Below are 21,026 nucleotides of genomic sequence, written 5' to 3' on the forward strand. Positions count from 1 at the left end.
AACAAAAAACCACCACCCCACCCCCCCACCCCCCCCCCCCCCCCCCCCCAAAAAAAAAAAAAAAAACCAAACAAAACCAAAACCCAAAAAACCTCACAAAAAACCACCAATAAAACAACAAACTCACTTGGTCCGCGAGGCGGGGGAGCGCCCCCAGCCTCCTGGGAAATGTAGTTCGCCCAGCTGGCGAGGCGAGGACCAATTGCCGTGCCGCTCCTCGGCTGGGTCTGCTGGGAGTTGTAGTTTTTTCCGTTCCCATCAGGGCAGCGGCCAATGGCGACAGGGCCGAACAAGACTATACTTCCCAGCGTGCACCGCTCTGCCGGCGCTACCGCGCCCATCGGCTGTAAACAAACATGGCGGTGGGCGATGGCGGCGGCCGCGGGCGGCCCTGAGGCTCTGTGAGCGCCGGTGTCCGCCGGGGCCGCGGGCGGGCGGGCGGCTCCGCCTGCTCCTCGTGCAGGGGCTGCGGCGAGGCGGATCGGGGCTGGCAGCACACATGGATGACAGCAAGGTAAGGGCTGCGGGGCCTATCCGGGAGCTGGAGCCGAGGGCAGCCCGTGAGGCTCTGGGTGCAGGGAGCCTTCTGAATTCTGCTTTTGAAGGGCTCTGCTCGCTGCAGCCGCCAGGAAGGAGGGGTTGCCCCCTTCGTTCTTGCTTGCAGCGCTTCGGTGCTGCCTCTGGTGTTTCCTTAAAGCCCCAGGCATGGACCAAAGGCTGGATACTACCAGTGGTGTGGTGCAGTGGTTCATGCTGCCAACAGCACCCTGAATTTATTAGATAAATAGCAACTGTGCATAAATGGTGGGGTACGAGCGTGAGTTGCAGCCTTGTACTGGGTGCTGGAGCTTGGATTCTTCCAGCATTGTCTCATGAGAGCAGCAGAGCGGCATCCCTGACGGTGCAGGGCTTCCACTTGAGCAGTGCCAAACATGGGAAGAGGCCCAAGGAATGCAGCTTCCAGCTGCTTGTACCGGGGTGCCCCTAAAGCCGGGCCGGCAGGGACAGCTGCTGTGCCCACTCCGTGCCGCGTTCTGCAACTCAGCTGAGTTTGGGTATTTCAGCTCACGGGGGTGCTGGTTAGGGGCTGTCCTGGGGGTCGTGCTGGAGACTCCACTTGAATTTTTCTTTTTCACACAGCCTGTGCTGATCTGCCTTAATTCAAAGAGGGGAAAAATACTTGATACGATTTCTTGGGGAATAAAGAAATTTAGAAGCGATCAGTAATTTGGCAATCCACAATCCACAGAATGGATTGTAAGTATATGAAAGGTTTATGGTCATCTGCTGTTTTAACAGGTATACTAATTTATTTTGTTAAAGCCTTGTCTGAAAGCTGTGAAGGAGGTTGGGGGAAATCTGCATATCTGAGAACTGCATCAAAGTTTGTGTAATTGGGGCAGTAGTTTAGAAGATCCAGAAGATTGAGTTCTGGAGGCATATATAGTTCATGAGTATGATGTGATTTTTATTTCTCTATCAGATGTAGGTTATTTGTACTACCCAACTTCCAGATTTTCATTTAAAAATAATTTTTGATCTACCATTGTGTTATGTGGGGGCCTGATAGTCTGCATTTTTTTTTCCTGAAACATTTTATGACACATTTGCTAAATAAAATGTATCTATTTACAAAGTCAAATCTTTGGTCTTTTTTTTTTTTTTTTTAACTGATTTTGAGTTGAATAGGAAAAACCCAAAAAACAGCAGAGTGGAATAGTCACTCTTCTTCCTGTTTTCACTCCCAAGTACAATTTTTATAGTTGAGGCTGCAGGTCACCCTGAGGGTTTGGTGACTCTGTTCAAGAGATGCCATTTCCCTTGGGAGGGCTCTTCCCATGGCAGGTTGCTGTGTCAGGATGAGGCAAGCACTATTTATACCTCATCTTATGGCCACTGTGGTTACAACTGGAGCCAGCATGTCCTTGAAATCTCCTAAAAATTCCACTGAGTCATGCTTCCCTCCTTGTTGGCCTGTGAAAGGACTTTCCCTGCAAAAACTCAATCAACTAAATTGTGTTGGTAGTGTAGTGACCATTCCATAGCTGCCTGCAGCCAAGTTCAGTGTTTGCCTTCATCTATGTGATATAAAGAATTTAGAATTGAGCTTGCAGGCTGAAAAGTTTTCCCTAATTCATGGTGCACTTTAATTTAGCCTTAACTGGTTTAAGAGAGCATTAGAAGAATGGTTCTTGTTAACATATTCCTCAAAATTGGAAGGAAACAGTAAGAAATAAAGGGATAGATAGAATATCTTAACATCAGATCTAGAAAAATGTCATGTTTCATTTCAGAAGGATGTTCTTAAATTATTCATACACACACAAAAAAACCCCCCAAACCCAAAATATTACCTTTTTTTCTTCTACTGAACTGCTTTTAAAGTAGGGTTTATTCAGGTACTGGCCTCACTTCTTGCTGTGGTTTGAGCTATGGTGTAAGGTGTATGATATGGTGTGTAAGGGAAAGAGTTTAGTGATGTAGCAGTTCCTTGGCAAGTAATTCCTGTTAAAACAACACTTGAGCATCTCTGAAGTATTTAGACAGAGGAAAAAGGAGAAGCTCTGTTACTGTGGTTTCAGCCTTTACAGGTGAAATTTCTTGGTCACTTTACAAGACTACATATAACATATTATGTATTTGTTGTATGCATTGGGGAGCAGGGACTAGGGTAAGAAGTTGATAACTCTTGTTAGTAAATATTAAAATACAGTTTTATACATCTAACTGCAATCTTTTGTATTAATTACAGAGGTTTTTATAGGGAACACTGACAAGTTTTCTTTGAGTAATTAAATTTTCAGTTTACAGCTAGAAATGAGAAATAAAAGTTTTTAACATCAGATCACTTTTGTTATTCCAGTGAAGTTAAAAACAAGCGAACAAAAACCAGACCGCCACCAAAAAAGGTTGGGGTTGCTCTCTTTTATTACAACTATTCTTGCCTTGCACAAAAAAGATGTTATGTTACTATATTTATGGATCCAGCAGTTGTTGATGTCTTGCTCTGGTGTTCGTGCAGCTTTCCTTTTTGAGGGAACGCTTGGTGTTAGAGCAGGGGAAGGCTCTCAGCAAAGAGCTGCGCTCAAGGAGTTGGGTTGCTTTCCACAGCCTGGCTGTGAGGCATCAAATACTCAGTCCTGTGTGGTCCTGAGTCATAATTGTGGGGATGCAGGTGTCCCTTGGAGGGAGTGTGGGAGCAAGCCAGGTGTGAAATCTTGTGTTTAAAACAGAGAGCTTGAGGGGTCTTTGGCCATGAACTGTCTTGTAGCCTGTGACCCTTGCTGGTGTGGCTGACTGGGATCAGGGAGAGAGATCTCCCAGGCAATGCTGGAGTCAGCTCTGGGTAATGCTTTGAGTGCCACAACAGGGCCAGAGCTACTGTGGAGATGATCTCAGTTGTTAAGGAGGTGGGCTGCTATGTTTTCAGCCTTCACGGCCTTTTCAGAGTATGCAGGTTCTCAGTGTGCTAGAGAAGTCTTCCACCCAGGATCATGTCCAAACATAAAGCATTCTCATTGCTGCTTGCTTGGAAATATAAAACCTTAACAGTTTTGGTTATAATTTGATACAAGCAATTTCAAATCATTAACTGTTTTAAGAAGCTGCTGCTCAGCATTGCTCAGATGACACGTCTGCTCATATTTGCGAGGAGTGAGTAAAATGGAGGAGCTGAAAGCCTCTAAACCAGGTAGAACAGTTTTATTTCATTGTTACAGTGGGCTGGGAGGATGCACATGTTAGAGTTAGCTGACCATCCCTGACCCTGAATTGTAACAGAGACAGATTTAGAAAAGTGCCTGGTTTCTGTTCGTGTGAACTGAGAGAATGTGTAGGGCACAGTGGTGGACATAATTCCCTGTGTGAGGCTGTGTAAGTCCTTCAGGGGGGGAAGAGGAGGGTTGTCACCAGTGGAGTGGCAAGGTGGCATCTGAGTGACTGCTGCCCTGAACATTAGCACTTACTCATCTGGGTGCCTGAATAACACCTTATGAAAACTTGATATTTAGTCCTAGCTCATGCTTTTTTAAAACAGACGTTGGCAGCAAAGACAGACAGTATTCTTTATGCATCTGTGCTGAACATGATATTCTTACTACATGAAGCACTTTGTATGGTGAGAGTTTTAGGATTCATTTTTGTTGACACATCTGCCTAAGACTTAGATCATGTTTGCTCACTATATAGTATCTTACATTTTTGGTTCCTTATCAGATGCATTTTGTCTGCCAATGAAAGTAAAATAATTGTGTTGGGCATATAAAATGTCATTCAATGGAGGAATAACAAGCATGCTCTCTAGCTGGGTTTTGTACTGCTACTCTGAGTGGTATGCTTTGAACTGGAAGATCAGAAACCTTCATCTTTATTAGGAGACTTGTGACTGGCTTCATTTGCTGTCTGATTTTGTGAAAATATTTGCAAGGGGGAATAGATTCTTCCCCCCTCTACTGTAACACAGCACTTAGGTTTTATTTCTTACTAATAATTTTTAAAGTTTTATATAAATTCTCTAGATGATCACCAGTTCCATGCTAAGTTAAGTTCTGCAGACCTATACCTTCAGCTGCCAGTACAATGAAGGAAGAGTCGGCTTAAGATGATTCCTTGAGCTGGATCTCAAGTACTGGTTGATGGAGCTGCTTGTTTATTGGTTGTACTAGTTGGAAAGCAAACCAGTGAGAGATTCCAAGTCAGAACTGCAACTTAATAGGAAAATTAAAATAAATGCAATAGTACAGAAACACTGACAAAGTCAGTGCACAATCTGACACCCTGTCGGTCAGGGTGGTGGTAGCAGTCCGATTAAATGGTGGCTGCAGTCCTTGCTGGAGTGATGGATGTGATGCTGTCAAAGCAGTGATCCTGTAGAAAGATCTGGTCCTTCTCCAGTGATGGTTGTCAAGCTCTTATCCTCTGGGAATCCTGTGGTAGATGCTCCTGTACGAATGCTTGGTTCCTCCCCCTGGGCAGAGCATCTCACAATGGGATGATGTAATTTATGAGTCATGCAGTGAGACCTTGATGGCCCATTAGCAGAAGGTATCCCTTAGAGGGAGTTATCAGGGATGAGTCATGAAGGAGGTAAGGAACACAGCCCCACCTGGTTTTAAGTGCTTATGAAGATGGCGATAGAATACATACTTTTGGTTACATCTTACATTGTAACCTCGGACACTGGTAAATGAAATCAGAGCTTCTGTGAGATGCTGACCTGCTCAGTGTGATCATCATTGCTGATCACAGGTGCTGAGCAGTGCCTAGGATGGTGTGGCTTTAATCTGCTAAATTGATTCAAACCTGTAGATGTCATGATGAGGCCAATTTTATCACAGTCTTCTGTCCGAGGGGCTCAGCTCCTCAGGGCTGCGAGTGCTAGTAGCTGTGTTATGAGTGCATCTCCTTCCTGAGGAGGACCTCTCTGCTGTGCATTCTGGCAAGGATTTTGGAGAGATCTGCTGCATCCTTCTAATAAAACAATCCAGAAGTCTGAGGGATTTTCTGTATCAGGTTGAGTAACTGCAGCTATTTCCAATCCCAGGTCAAATAACTTTGTGCCTGGACACTGATGGGAGGCAAGAATGAGGTTATGATCTAAGCAGTGTATTAAAAAGGAAATAATGGAATCACAGGATAGGCTGAGTTGGAAGGGACCCATCGGGATCATCGAGTCCCAACTCATAGCCCTGTGCAGGACACCCCAAGAATCACACCATGTGCCTGAGAAAAGAATTATGTTCTTCTATTTTCTGAACTGTGAGTGAACTGAAATGGGAGCTCTGTCAGATCTCTAACTAATGCGTGCCTTTATTAATATTTCTATGAAAACTTTTATGATTAATGTTCTGAGTCTTGATTGCTTATGACTCCCTGAAAAAAACCCACATCCCCACTGCTGAATGCTAATAGATCATGTTCCTTTATAAGCTCAAGAGGAATACAAAGGGACAAAAAATGTGTGCTTGGTCTGTTGCCATGTTCAACATCAACTATCACTTCTGCTTTGTCTCCTTTCTGTCACATCAGCATAGCAACTGAGTAGGCAAACATGACTAGAAGCCAGGGAGATACGGTGATGCTGGATGGGGGCAAAGGATTTCCCAGGCCTTTTTCTCCCCAGCTAGGTTGCTTAAGGTTACAGCAGGAGTTTCTGAGTATTGGTGAGACAAAACTGACGAGGATGTAGGATTTAATTACATTGCTTTCCACTGCTGCCTTTGCAGGGTGATGTGTAATCGTGTGGCGAAGTCCAGGAGCCATGAAGATAGTATGAGTCTTTGGGGATGGTGTGAAGGCAGATTATTAGGGTGTTAGTGCTTAGAGTCAAAAGGCAAGGAAGCTTTTTGTTATTTCCATTGTCCTGGTGGTTAGAGTGTTGGCAAGCAACAGTGGTTGAATGGTTGAGAGGTACAAGCCTTTTCCTGCCCTAAGGGAGCTTGTGTGCAGGGCTGCTACAGTGGTAAAAGATCTTGGAGGGAGAGCAATTGGCACACCTGTCTGTAGAATGCTCTCTGGAATGATCAAAGGGAAAGCAATTTATGGATAATGGTGGATCCGGATCTGTTTGCCTTGTGCTGAGCAGCCTTTAACTTGCTGTTTGTGAGAAACGGCGTGGTGGGAACCATGTACGTGCCTGAGGCTGGGGGGAGAGGGCATGGCTGTCAGTGCTCCCCTGCAGGACTAGGACTCGAGGTACTGCTTTGTTCACACAGCAGTGCGGGGTGTGCTGGGGCCCCAGCCTTGAGTGCCAGCTCACTCTAGCTCTAGAGGGTCAGAACCCAGAGTGGCCAAGGTTTTTTGAGAGAGCTGCAGTGTATGTCTCTACAAGACCTTATCTAGCTCTTGAATTCAAAGATTTACTTTGAACTACCTTGCATTGGCACAGAAAAGCCTCAGGTGCTAAAAGTCTTTGAGAACTGAAGTACTTTGGCTGTAGTGTGTATAATGTAATATCCATCAATCTTCCAAGTGCAAGTAATAGTAGAAAGCAAATTGTGACTGCCTGCAGCCCCACCTGAGAAGACTCTGTGTAGTTCTGCATTCTGCTGAACTGGGAGTATGGATCACACCACGCATAGCCAGGAGTGTGTTTCCATGAGAGGACAGACCTTGTCATGCCTGAAAGAGGACAGTCAGTTTCCCTTTTTCAGAGCTCCTGTGCCCTGCCTTGGCCACACCTGGTTAGTTTGAACTTTGAACTACACTAGATTTTCTGAACTAGAAAATTTTAAGGGGAGCACTTTGATGGAGTACAGAATTATTCAAACTGTATTCAGCAGTTCAAGTGTAAAAGAGCTTCATTTTTTTTCCTTTGCTCTTCTGAATGTATTGTGTTTGTTTCATTATCATAGATGTCCATTAAGTACTTTCTGTTCTTTCATTTGCTTATGGTAGGCAGCTACTCCTGAATAAATTAGGAGGGACAATACAGAGAGGGTAGGATTATGTTGGCATGTGATTGTTGACTCACTTTCCAAAGAAAGAATAGGCTCAATTGTATAATCCTTTTTTTCCCTCTTCATTCTGGCACATCAATTCACTGTTATTGTTTTTATTGCAGCTTGCTAAGTTTGCAGAACAAGTGACTTCTTTGAATGTTAAAAATGACTTATTTTGTAGCTTTTCACAGTAAAAGTGCCTTTTTTTTTTTTTTAATGATGAACTCTGATATTTTGAACACTGCCTATTAGAAAAAAGTCCTGTCTGTATACAGGATGGTGAAATACTAAGGCAGCAGTGAAATTCTTGTATGCAGGTGTGTGTTAGGTGTATTTCTCCACACCCCCTCCAGTCAAACAGTGTGGTCAGAATGCAAATAAAGACAAATCCTCACTTCAGAGGGGAGCTGGGGTGTGTGGCTGATGTAATGTTTACAGGGTGATACTACCCAATGACCAGTGAACTGAGCTTCAGACCATATTTAAGACTTTCTTGTGCCATGCCCCCATGTTAAGAATAAAATATTTGGGTGGGGAAGAACAGAGTAAACACACAGGAAACTGGTTTTGGTTTGGTGGGGCTTTTTTGTTGTTTTTGTGTTTTGTTTTGGGTTTTGTTTTGGTTTTTTTTTGTTTTTTGTTTTTTAGTTTATTGTAGCAGGAGAAGTTCTCAGACCTGTAAAAAAGGAGCCACAAAGAAAAGGGGAAAGTGATTGCAAAAGCTGCATTCCATAGGGCAAGAAGCTAGGGAGTTACATTTCTGCAATGGAGATCTAAATTAGGAACAGGGAGAGTTCAACACTGATGGGTTGTGTGAGGTGTGAGGAGACTCACCAGGCTGTGTAGTAGTGTTTTGAGGGTGAATGTGGCCAGAGTGGTGATGTTCTACTGGAGCAGAGGCAGCAGAGATCGGGCTCAGTGTGACTGAGTTCCCTGTTCAGTAAAACTCCTCAAGATTCCTTTGAAAGTAATCTAGCCCAGGGAAGCTCAGATGGCTAGTGAACAATTCTGAATTTAGAGTAGGCCAAAACTGTTGACTGCAGCAAAACTGAGTTTTGCATTATATTGATAGAAATAACTATATTTTTTTCTAAATTGAAGTGTTAAACTCCATAATACAGTATTTCCAGACCTGGCAACTACTAGAGCAGGGGCTGTTGGTATATGAAAGCAGCTTCACTACAAGCTGACTATGCCTCCTCGATACCCTTGTAGACACCTGGAGTAGTGTGTTCAGTTCTGGGCTCCCCAGTATGAGAGAGAAATAGAGCCACTGGAGAGAGTCCTGAAAACTTCATAGCTCAGCATTCTTATTTCCTCTGTTGCTCCAGAATTTGTATGGAAGATTTTATACTTGGGACTCCTAGTAGTTACGATCACATGGTTCCAGCATTACCTTTGCAGAACAGGATCTTTATTGTGCTCTTCCTTTCCAGGTGGTTGGAGGCAAGGTAAAGAAACCAGGCAAGCGAGGTCGTAAACCAGCCAAAATAGACTTGAAGGCAAAACTTGAAAGAAGTCGTCAGAGTGCAAGAGAGTGCAGAGCCAGGAAGAAGCTGAGGTACCAGTACCTGGAAGAGCTGGTTTCAAGTAGAGAGCGAGCCATCTGTGCTCTCAGAGAAGAGCTTGAAATGGTGAGGAGCTATCACTTAACCTAACCCTCAGTATTATCTGGGACCTGTCCTCGTGAACACTTGTTCTTGAGACCACAGTGACTGACAGTGGCATTTGGCTGGCCCGGAGGTATCAAAACATCAGATGCATCCAGCTGTTTGCCTCCTTTGGTGTGTAGAATATGAATTCACGTCACAAGTTATGTGCTGGTTCTGAACTGGAAGCAAGTGAAGGAAGTGCCATTACATTTGAGTCTGTTGTCTTTGAAATGTCTGGTTTTGAAAAACCTTTGACAGAGGTAGATTGTGGGAAGAGGTGTTAAAATATCAAAGGGGAAACATATATCCACAGGGTGTCATTGCTTCTCTGTTGGGGAAGTGGATTCTTGCAGCATGCTCTCTGTGTCGATGGTTCCAGCATGTGTAAGATGGGGTCTTGGCCAAATGAGCAGCATTAACCAAAGAGAGTGTTTCATCTGGAAATACAGACACAGCTCCTCAGGGATGCCATTGAAGTGTCACCAGCGCTGAGGACACTGCTTTGCCCTGGCTTTAGGTTCGTTTGAATGGGCAGGGCTGATCACTACGAGGCAGTAGGTTTAGGATCAGGTGAAAAGCCAGCCAACTGTCCCCAGGTTTTTTTGGTGTGCTTCAGGGTTTGGCAATGAAGAGTTTAAGATGAAGGAAGTAGGAATAAGGCACATGTGCTTCCACTGTGCCTTGCGCAATGGGAAAGGACCTCTTAATAGTCCATCAGCCCCAGAGTCATGTGAAATATTTGTTTTTAATAGGCCATGAACTGGAACAGTGTTCTTGCATGCCAGCAGTGAGAAATTGCACAGAGTGTTCCATGTTGTTTAATAATTACAGTGTTCTGTCTAGTGCTGCCTCTGAGTAGCAGTTTATTGACTGAAAGAGCCTTTGCTGAGGCCAGGTATGCAGCCATGGACACGTGCTCAGCTCATTAGTGCTCTGCAGTTTCGTAAGAGGCTTCAGCTCAGTAAATTCAGACCTTAAATGAGTATACCGGAAGGTAAAGATTACAGCCCTGTTTTGTCTGCTAATGTGATCCTGGCAGTTTGCTAAGGCCTAATGTGTTTGCATATTTCAGTACAAGCAGTGGTGCATGGCCATGGACCAAGGGAAAATCCCCTCAGAAATAAAAGCCCTGCTAACTGGAGAGGAGCAAGGCAAAGCACAGCAGAACTCAACCAAACTTGCCAAGGCTGCGAAGACAGAAGCAAACAGCAACAATCCCTGTAAGTATCCAGGCTATGATTAATTCCTGTTTTGTTACATCTTTTGTGGTGTAGGAGGATGGCTGTGGTGTAGGAAGAAACATAAGGATGTGCTTTTGGGCACAAATAGTTGATTGAAGCAAAGAGCTTAGTGGGTGGTACAAAGGCTCTGTGTAATGTTTACATGGACAACACAGAAATTACACTATAGAGGAACCTGGGCAGTTACTTTAAAAGAAGACTTTGTGTTTCACCAAAGCCTGTGGAGACCTGTGAAGACCTTAATTTCTTACAGCATATTCTGGTTTTTTAATGCAAGCTAAATGGAATGCATAAAACACAATTGAATTTTAAAAACTCCACCAAGAAAACATTATTCTAGCTGCAAGCACTCCAAGAGAGAAATGCCGGGCTTGGGATTTCCTATGGGGTCTTCTTTTTGACTCCTTTGTGCTTGTGCAGGGAATGGAATAGGGTTCTTCTGGGAATTGGAAGGTGAAAAGACCAAGTGATACGAAGTCATATTCCTGATATGTTTATGCAAAGAGAGAGAGTTAAGGTGTAGCATAGGCAATTCTATATACTTCTTATTTTGTAATAGTTCATGCAACAGGGTAAATTGCACTTCACTGAAGATTTTTTAAAAATAGGAGTTTCTAGCTTTGTAAGATTCAACATGAAAACCACTTTTTAAACTGTAACAATGTTCCCTGGTGCATCATTCTCAGGAGGCCGATGCAGAACCTTCTGCGCTGCAGCAGAGGTGGCTCGGGAGCTCGCAGAAGGAAGAATGCTGTTCTGAAGAGTGGATGCATCCCCAGGTGCAGGGGAAAGGATCCCAGTGCTCTCTTCTCTTTGTTCCTCCCCATATGAAATTCTTTGATTATGGTGTTCCTAAGGCTTCATGGAATGGGGCTTTTGGGGCAGCAGGTGTTTGTGTAAGTGGAGCGTTGCTCTTCCTTTCGCTACACTGCCCTCCCCATACAGCTATGGCAGCTTTGGGACATTCCCAGCACAAGAGTGAGGCTGCTTTTATATCAGAGCCCAGAACTGGGCTGGCTTCGTGTTTGGTGGTTATGTGGTTGTTAACTGTTGTGGGAGTCTGGGAGGTTCTGTAAAAGAAAAGCAAGATAAGGATCTTGGTAACAGCTTTGCTAAAGCCAAACCTGGCACTGTTGAGGAGAAGGAGCTGGATCAAAAGCTTTCAGTAAGAAGATTTATAGCAATGTCATTTGTAACGTGAATGAAGGTGTTGCTCTCAGCATCCATCTGTAATGCAGCGTCTCTTGTGTGTGACTGGGATTCTTAAAGAGAGGTACTAGATACATTTCCTGCTTCTGCCCATACTTCTTCCACCGGGTGCATTTTCCACCTGCCGTGCTCCCAGGAAGAGAGTCAAGGCATGTCCCTGCATCCTGCTTCCAGCAGGGGAACAGCAGCCATTCCCTCTCACCCACTGGGTCCTGAAACCTTCCTGTAGCTACCTACATTTTGGGCCCTATTACCTCTCTGGACAGCAAATTAATGTGAATTCTGCTGCGCTATCCTGGTTGCCCAGCCAAAGACAATGCCAGGAACTGGTAGCAAGGAAAGCAAGTTGCATCAGTTTAGTTTTGTGATCAGAGAGGTGATGTCAAAACTCTTGTGGGCTGATGTTATCCCAGTTATTGACAGATAACCTGCCACTTTCCTCAGACTGCTCTTTCTCCTGGATATGCTTTTTGTATTCATCAGATGCAGTGTGGAGAGTGGAGCTCAGGATTTTCAGAGGGGGTTTGGCTTGCTTGTTCTGTTTTGTTTATGACAATGTCTTTCTCTGTATTTTATGAAATGCATGGAACATTTTTTAATCTTATGTTTTCAGCATTGTTTCATAGAATAAATATTATAATGAATGATTTTGCTAGACTGAATGTTGCCTTCTTTTTATTGAACGAATTGGGTCTGTTTAGCATTATCTCAATTTAGGGGGGGTCAGAAGCACTGAAAATAGTCGAGTGCCATATTTCAGGGTACAGCACAATTGTTTTCAGGATTCCATTCTAAGCACCTGTATGTTGAAGGTTAACACATGGTTTTAAGTTTATTCTTTAGACCCTGCAACCATGTACTCAGTTAGCAATTGCTAGAAATGTTGCACAGACACACAAGACTGTTAAGAGAGGTCAAGTCACACTGAAGCAGAGATGGGGAGGATATTAGGGTTCATGTTGTGTTGTCTGTGTCCTATCCCTCCCACCCCATCTCCATCAGCCACCCTCTGCATCTGAAGTTCTGCACTGCAGTTTGTCCTGAAAGATAGCAGTAAAGCCAACCTGTAAGTTTGGGGATTTGTCGATGTTGCATCCTTACCTGTTCCTTTTCCTGGATTTTCTGGAGGAAGAAAAACCCTAGGCCAAATGTTCAGAATTATACTCTGCCAACCTTGTAGTTGGACTTTATAACATGATCATACCAGAAGTATAATGGATTATTTTGGGTTAGAATTAGTCTTACACAGCCCACTTTCGGATGTAAACAATGTATTGTAATTAGACACATATTCCAAATGTTATGCATATGTTTAAGTGTCTTTCAGAATCAGGGATATAGAAAATATGAAGAGGAGTTATGGTATGTGACCAGAACATCTCTGCCCAGCACTAGGTAATGTGACAAACGCAGCTCTGATCTTGCCAGAAATACCCTGCTTGCTTTCTTCCCTCTCTCTGTTTCACGTGCTGTGATACCAAAGAAGAAGCCTCTCAGCAGAAGGGTTTCTTTTCTGGAGGAAGTGGAGAGTTGGAATTTCTCATTGTGGTAAGCAAAGTTCCTTGTCATGGTGGTTCCTGCTTCTTGGCTTAGTCAGCACCTGACATTCCAGGGCTGTGTTTGGCAAGCCTGGGCCCAGCTCTGTGGCACAAATGGGGATATCCATGTTCTGACGGGTTTCTTGTGCTTTGTGCAGATGGACAGGAGGCCTGGTACAGCCTCTGTCATTCTTGATTGTCCTGCAAGCAAAAATCTGTGACATGCATCTTTTCCATCTGCTCTAGATGCTGTAGTCCATTACAAAATGTAGGATTCCCAGCTGTAATCTTCATTAAAGTTCTGTGGCTTCCATCACACAGCAGATTGTGCTGTGTACCATTTTTTGGCCTTAGCTGGATTTCTGGGAGTCCTTTATTTTGGAGCTTGAAGTTTAGCAGTTCCCCTTGAAAACCAGCAAGTGTTTGTGGTTTGTGCTTGTTTGCTGCTCTAATGCTTATACTCTTCATCCTTGTTGGGGTGGCTCCTAGAAGTGATACAGCCAAGTCCTCTGGCCAGGAGTCTCATCTAGTTCCCTGAATAATGGAGGGTGGTATAGTCTTACCCTCTCTTTGTGTGTAGGCTGGGTACAGCCTTTCACATGTTTCTCCTCCAGTGAGTGAGCACAGTTGGTTCTCTCTCACAAGGGCTGAAGGAAGGAAATGAGCCTGGAAATGCCTCATTTTCCCACTTGCCATGGAAATCTAATGCTCCGCCAGAGCCATTTACCCAGCTAAAGGTGGGTTTCTCTTGGAAATATGAAATAAGTCTTTAAAGTCTTGGAAATAAGTGTTTAAAAAATGCTGTCTGTACTATTTGGTGTTTACACCAACACTAGAACTGCTGGTAGGGTTAAGTGCAGTAAGGCTGAACTCGGTGGATGATGGTGGACTAAGCACTGTACAGTTACACCAATCCTTTTGGGGAATGTAACCCAAGGATGGACCAGATAGTGGCAGCTTCGTAAGAAAAACATGCAGGAAATCTTGTCTCTTTATATGCTGCATATGTGCTGCATGCACAGAATCCTGCAGTGGATACATTTAATTGACTCATCACTTAACTGAGAACATTTGTAATTACGTGGAAAAGAAAAAGAAACTAATCACAGTCTGCTTTCATAATCTGATAATTAATGTTTGTCAAAGAATCAGTATCCTGTTAAGTGCTTTTCAAATACTATCTTGTCATAGGTTAGCAAGCGTAGTCCCGGAAGGGACGTCCTTGCTAAGGGGTGCTTACAGTTTCCTCTGGGAACTGACAGAACCTATCAGCTGGCCAGTTTGAATATGGACAATTCTCTAAGCCACTTAAAGTTGTGATCACCTCTGTGATCCACATTTAAGAATAGGCAAACTCCCCCTCCAAGCTCTCTCTCGTTTCCGGCGCTGGCACAGGTGGCTGCAGGGCCCGAGCAGGGCCCAGTGGGCCCGGCCAGGCCCTGCTTGGGCCAGGCCGGGCCGGGCCACGGCCATCCTGAAGCCATGGACCTGTTCCAGCCGTGGAACCCCCCCCACTGCCTTGCCGTGGGCAGCCGGAGCGGCTCGGCTCTCCCCCCTCTCCACTGCGATAAGAAAAAATTCAACATTCCAGCTGCAAAGCTGCAAGGCCGAGGTGAGATTAACCCTTTTATTGCTGTGAAGAGCTGAAAACCTGAGGGAAGAGAGAGAGGAGATGCTTAAAGCTGAAAGTCTGTTGTGAAGCTATGATATATCAGAGTATCCTGTTGTAATTTCATGAAGATATGGGGGGTGGAGTGTTCAACTCGTGAGCAAAAGCACCTGCGCTGAGATAGGCAGATGCTGACGCAGCTGTAATTTCATGAGAAGTTTGGACAGGGAGAGATGAACCAGATGAGGACTTTTGCTCCAAACGGGAAAGGAGAAAACCTCAGTCCGTAGAGATGAACCAGATGAGGACTTTTGCTCCAAATGGGAAAGGAGAAAACCTCAGTCCCTAGAGATGCTCCCAGAGATAGTCCTAACGATGAAGATGAGGAAGAGCCTTTGCTCCCAGGGAAGGAGAAGGGCCTCTGTTTTTGTTTCTGAACGGCTCAACCTTAAAATTATACCCCAAAAAACTTCAAGAGTGGACCCTCGAAAGCAGTTGCGGGAAAAGCTGCAAGTCGGGGGAAAGGACTCACACGCAGGCAGAGACTCCTCTTCCTAAATGGACAGAACAATATTTGGAAGTGGGCGGCTGTCTCGTTGTGATAATGTTTTCATAGCATGAGCAAGAAGAGACTTCTCTTTCTAAATGGACTGAACAAGGTTATTATGGAAGTGGTAAACAGACTGAACATCTTAAGGGTTGTCTTTTCACATTGTCAGTGGGAGAAGGGAGGAAGGTGGGGGGAGGAGGAGAGTTCTGAAGGTGGTATAATTTTTTTTCTTCTTTTAGGTCTGTTAATAAACTTCTTCATATTCTTTCAAGTTTGGTGCCTGTTTTGCATTTCTCCTAATTCTTATCTCACAGCAGATAAACAGTAATGAGTATTTTGGACCAAACCACTACACTAAATTGGTGTTTCCGCCCGGTTACAAACCGAACCCGCGACATATCTTAACTTGAATTGGGTTTTTTTTTAATGTATTAGATAAATTTAAAAAACTTTTCTCTTTCTTGACAGCTGAAATCTGGCCAACTTTGAGAGTGCCTGTGACTGTTTGTTTTTCCATTTCTTTCCCTTTTACATTTTAGGGTGAAGATTAATCTACATCAATAATGAATCTAGTTTTTCCTGAAGAGCTGGAGAAGGTTTGGGATCATGGATGCATTTGCTACTTTCCAAGAAATCATGATCTCTATAATTACCTATAAAATTCCTGTTAATAAAAGAAGCAAATGCTTGAGACTAGTCTCAAAATGCAGAAAAATCTGAAGTAAGGACCATAGTCCTCCTCATCGCTCAAGAGTTACAGCATGGGTGACAGAGGATGGGCTGATGTAGAAATCCCTGTCGGAGGTAAGCAGGGCAGAATACCAGTGAGTTCCTGCTCTTTGTGCCACTGAGCATTAATTCCTCCATAAATTATGTCAATAACTGAATTTCTTACATGACTCCATTGTGAATTTGTATGAGAAAACATAAGCTTCTAATCCACAGTAAAATCTGAGGTATCCCACACTGAATAGCACATCAGTGGACTAAAATGCAACTGATGCTGTATTTATGGGATGTACAGATTTTTGTATGTGATCTGTCATGGCCTTCCAGTGCCTGAGGGGAACCTGCAGGAAAGGTGGAGAGGGACTGCTGACAAGGGCCTGGAGTGGCAGGACAAGGGGGAATGGCTTCAGACTGAGAGAGAAGGTTTAGATCGGGTATTAAGAAAAAATTCTTTACTGTGAACCCTGTAACAGATTTCCCAGAGAAGCTGTGGATGCCCCGTCCCTGGAGGTGTTCAAGATCAGGTTGGATGGGGCTCTGAACAATCTTTAAATTGCAACTAGAAAATGCTGTCATTGGTCAGCTAATGATTTTCAGCAGCCCTTCATGAAAAAAATAAACTAAAAACCCTAAACTGCTTTTCAGTTTGGTTTTTTTTCCCTCCATAAAAAGCACTTGGGAGGCAGGAGTTTTGCTTCCATAACTAGTACAAGATTAACTCTGCTTTTTTATGTGTCAGCCTGTGTCTTACAAGTGGCTTAATCAACATTACTGGCACTAACTGCTGCTTCAAGGAATTCTTGTGTGTGATCTCTGTATGTTTGGGTGGGTATTGGTGATATTCCTAACTATGCTGCAGCTGATGAAATAAATGTGTGAATAAAAGACTACAAGTGGATTATAAAATGTGTGTTTTCCTGAGACAGGCTGTTCAGTGTGAATAGAAATAGCCCATGAAGGGTGACTTATTCCCATACCTTCTTTCTTGTGACAACTTTCATGACAGAATACATTTTGATCAAGTTTGACAGTGCTGCCAACAGCAGTGCTGGGTGTTCTTGTGGCAGTGCATTCCAGCAGTGTCCTCCTACTTCACCGTCTTTATGTGGCATGCTCTGAGTGCCTGCTGATGTAAGAACAGTCCTTTCCTGCTCCCTATCAAACACAGAGCTGGCCATGTTGCTAGGTCAGTGTTTTCCAGTTTGCGTTTCTGGGCTTTTTCTTTCCTCTCCCCTTTGAAATCTCCTTTTTGGAATGCATTCCTTCTTTGGTACAGAAAAAGGCTTTCTGTGAATCTCCTTTCTTTCTCAAGTGGCCTGGCAGCTACTTTCAAAAGCTGTCAAGGTTTCCCTTTCTAGAGGACTGTGTATGAGTAACCATGAGTTACTCTGCTGTTTCTGCCTCCGCACATGTGTACCACACCCACCAACCCACCCCTTCTGCATTTCAAGCTCTGTGACATCAGTGTAAATACCCCTTCTGCACTGTCCTTAATAACAGCATCACCTTCTGTAGCTCAGGACCCTCTTGTTTCTCAGCCCAGCACAAGCAGTGCTTGCTCAGGCATTCTGATGAGCTGTATGACCAGGAAGAAGGTGACAGCATTAGCAGACAGCAGTTGTGCAGTAGATGCTGGGCATGCATTGAAACAGTTCTGCAAAGCCCAAAGTGTAATTCTTCTTTCACTTGAAACACTGGAATTTAGATGATTCTGTTACTTGTATTTCTGTACAATTCTAGGTTGCCCAGCATTTTCAGCAGTAGTTCCAAACAAAAGGGCAAGCTCAGTTTAGGTTTACATATCTGAAACAGTCTGTGGAGTTAAGGGAGGGATTCATTTAAAAAATTTTGGCCCAAAGTAATTTATCTCATGAACATAACCCAAAAAAAGATTTCATCAAAGTAATACAGTAGTAGTGTTAGTTTTCCATTTAAAGCTAGAATCATATCTGGGATCTCAGATAGTGAAAGGGGAAGGAGGTATCTTCTATCTTTCTAATTAGCTAATTACTCTTGTGACAAGTCTGTGTGCAAACCTTCCCAAGGTGATGGTGCTGTGGGGGTCTCTTGGTGAGAACAGCGTTACCATTCTCATTTCAGCAAGCTGCATTCTCATTACTTTATTCTTAGGGTTTCTCACTTTCTGCAATAAAATAGTAATTAGCTTTTTAATTACTGCTACACCAGTGGAGCCAATGTTACTTGCTGTGGGTGTTTGAGGAACAGCCAATTAACTGTTTCAGCTTTTTGGATTTATGTAATCTTTTTTTTTTTTCCTATTTTTTTTGCAGTGGCCACTTAATGTTGTCATCATTTCAATCCAGTGCCACTAAATGAGTGGCATTGTTAATGCAGCTGATATTGTCTGCACATGCTGGCAGATAAAAAAGGTTGACTGATAGCTGGAGAACAATTATAAAGGTTGGCTGTTTTAATCCCTCTGCCCTGAGCTACCTGTGGAATGAGCACAGTTGCAGTTCTGTGAATGTATTAATAAAAAAATGTAGGCAGAGTGATGAATGGCCTCTTGTGATTGCTTGCATTCACCTTGCATTTTTTTTCTCAGTTGTCTCCTTTGCATGAAATAGGGCATAGAAACAAAACAAATGTGCCTGTTACTAATACAGTTTATCCTTGATCTCTCCTAAATACTGCCACCAGCTGTAACTTTAAATACCACCTGTTAGCATGGATTAAAATTATTTTCTTTATTACTCTAAAACTTCCTTTTCTCTGTCTTTTACTAGCATATAACTGTTTTCAGATATCAGTGAGAATTTTATAAAGTAGCAATTTCAAGTTAATTAGAAAGGATGGAGAGAAGTGCAGGGATTGATGGGGATGCTTCTAAGTGCTAATTTCTTCTCTGTATGCCATTTTTCTGCCACACTTGATTGGAAGATCTACCTGGAGGTGGTAAGAGTAAAGTGGAGGATCAACACTGGTGCACTCCAGTTCTGTTTCTGCTGTCAGGAGCTTTCCAAGGAGCACTGAGAGCCTTTGAGGACACAATTTTACTGTAGCGAGGGACAGGGAAAGCTTAGCTAGTAATGTTTGCACTGCAGTGATCAGGCTACAGGAAAGAACCAAGGTGTGGGGGCCAGAGCTTGGCAGCAGTTGTTTGTCCTGGATGGGTGACATTTGGAAACCTGGCCCCCTGCAAACTCCTCTTTTGGCCTTCAAAGAAAAAATGGAACTTGAGTTGCTTTTCATTAAATGTTTCCCTTAAAGACAAGTCTCCCATGATTTGTTAACTGGTTAGGAATTTCTTTGGGCAGTTAACAGGATCAACGTGCAGGAAGTGATCTTTTGAGGATGCAGTTGTGCTGAGGGCCACATCCCCAGCATCCCTCTTCTTACAGGAAAAAACCCCATAAAACCCCAAGAATGAAGATTCTGACAAAGGTGCCCTGAAACAGTGTGAAAGACCAAGTCAGTAGCGTAGCAAGAGCTGTTTCAGAGTCTGCAGAAAGGCAGAGGGCAGATCAGCTCCCAGCAGTGAGTTAATGAGGGCTACTCCTGCTGCATTTACAGCTTCCTGGTAACTAGTCTGAAATCTTGCTAACTCTGGATATTTCTTAATAATTTTCCTTCCTGTATTTGGATCAATATGGGGAGGGGCTCTGTGGAGTATGTGTAGAAGTGGAGACAGTAAATCTCCAGGGCTGAAGAGCTGTAGTGCCTTTGGAAATAAGGTGGCTAATTATATCCATCCATATGTGGCCTCTGCTGCCTAATTCTACATGGCATCAAAAAAATTCAAGTCTTTGATCAGTCCCTCTTCCCCAAACCATGTAAACAAAAGCATCTCTTCCTTTTACTGGTGCATGCAGAGAAAAAGCTTGTGTCTGGCCAGCCATGAGACAAGAGCAAATTTAATTATTTGGTGATGTAATACTTTTTTCTTTTTCTATTCCCCTGCAAATGTAAGACCAAATCAAGAGCTGGTGTAAAATGGTTGAGATGCTGCACACAAAGGAATTACTGCTGTCTTTGTCACTCCTGAATTTTATCCAGGGACCATTTTCATGAAACAAATGAAAGACTTTGTGTGCGTTAGCAGTAGTGTAGAAAAAAATCTATGGTTTAGTCCAGACTGGTCATTGGGAGGTGACATTTATGCAACAATTTTCCAGTAGGTCTGTTATGTTTTACTAGAAGCCAGTTCAAGTAAAGCTTCTGTAATTTATAATGGGCTATTCCACAACACTTGCTAAGTTGAAAAGAGCCAACTAATAAAGACATATTAACTTACAGGATCACTTAGGGAGTTAATAACCCTTCATTTGAGCCTATGGGTCTGGCTTTAATAAACTTAAAATCTGCTTTTTGTTCTTTTAAACAGGAAGGATCTGATATTGAGAAGGGCTGAGCACTCAGAATTTCAGCTGCAATTGATGGCATGTGTTCAACACCTTGGAAAACCAACTCTTAAATCAATGTCAGTTAAACCTGAATTTAAATGGGTTGAGTTGAAGAGACTGAAAAACTCTGGGGATTCTTAAGTGGGCATATGGAAACCCTTAAATCCAATTATTGGTGATAGCCACTTTGGTATCACCTCTGTAAGGCTGATGGAAAAATAGGTACAAGTGATGTGAGTCTCTGCTTCTCACTAGCCCCAGCCCCTCAGCTGGAAATTTTTAAAATATACTTAACCAAAAATCCAACTTTCTGCTGAAATTAAAAGGAAGGGACATAATTTGACAATTTGTAATAAGATTTCCCAAGGGCAAGCCACTTAATACCAAATATAAACAGCAGTGATGGAATCTCTACTGAATGTATGTCTGCTTAATGGGAAAAAAAATGTTTCATGGTCAGCACTGTATCATGTTCTTACACAGGAAACATTTAAAACTAAGGGGTGGATGGGCAAGAGACGCAGGAGTGCTTTCTCCCAGAACTTCTTTGCAGAGGGGGTTGAGATGTGTTTGTGATCTGGGAGTTTATTCTGTTTGTTTTGTGTCTGTATTGATCAGGCAAATCCTACAGAATTTTCCATTTCTTGCTTAGATAATCCATGATCTTCCTCCTGTCTCTGGGGCCTTGGCAAACC

The 21,026-nt window shown here is 43.4% G+C and overlaps 1 long non-coding RNA gene across 1 annotated transcript; it reads right to left on the reverse strand.

The window, feature by feature from the left end:
* Nucleotides 1–2,906: 2,906 nt before the first annotated feature.
* On the reverse strand, nt 2,907–16,410 carry LOC121675338. Its single transcript, XR_006020058.1, has 2 exons — nt 15,635–16,410; nt 2,907–14,256 (listed from the first exon to the last, which is right to left on the reverse strand). It is a non-coding gene; the product is annotated as an uncharacterized LOC121675338 (long non-coding RNA).
* Between the last annotated feature and the right edge of the window lie 4,616 nt (nt 16,411–21,026).

The sequence above is a fragment of the Corvus kubaryi genome, unplaced genomic scaffold (assembly GCF_017639235.1).
Source record: "Corvus kubaryi isolate FWS band 111438036 unplaced genomic scaffold, C.kubaryi_AGA036_p1.0 74, whole genome shotgun sequence".
NCBI classification, from domain to species: Eukaryota; Metazoa; Chordata; class Aves; order Passeriformes; family Corvidae; genus Corvus; species Corvus kubaryi.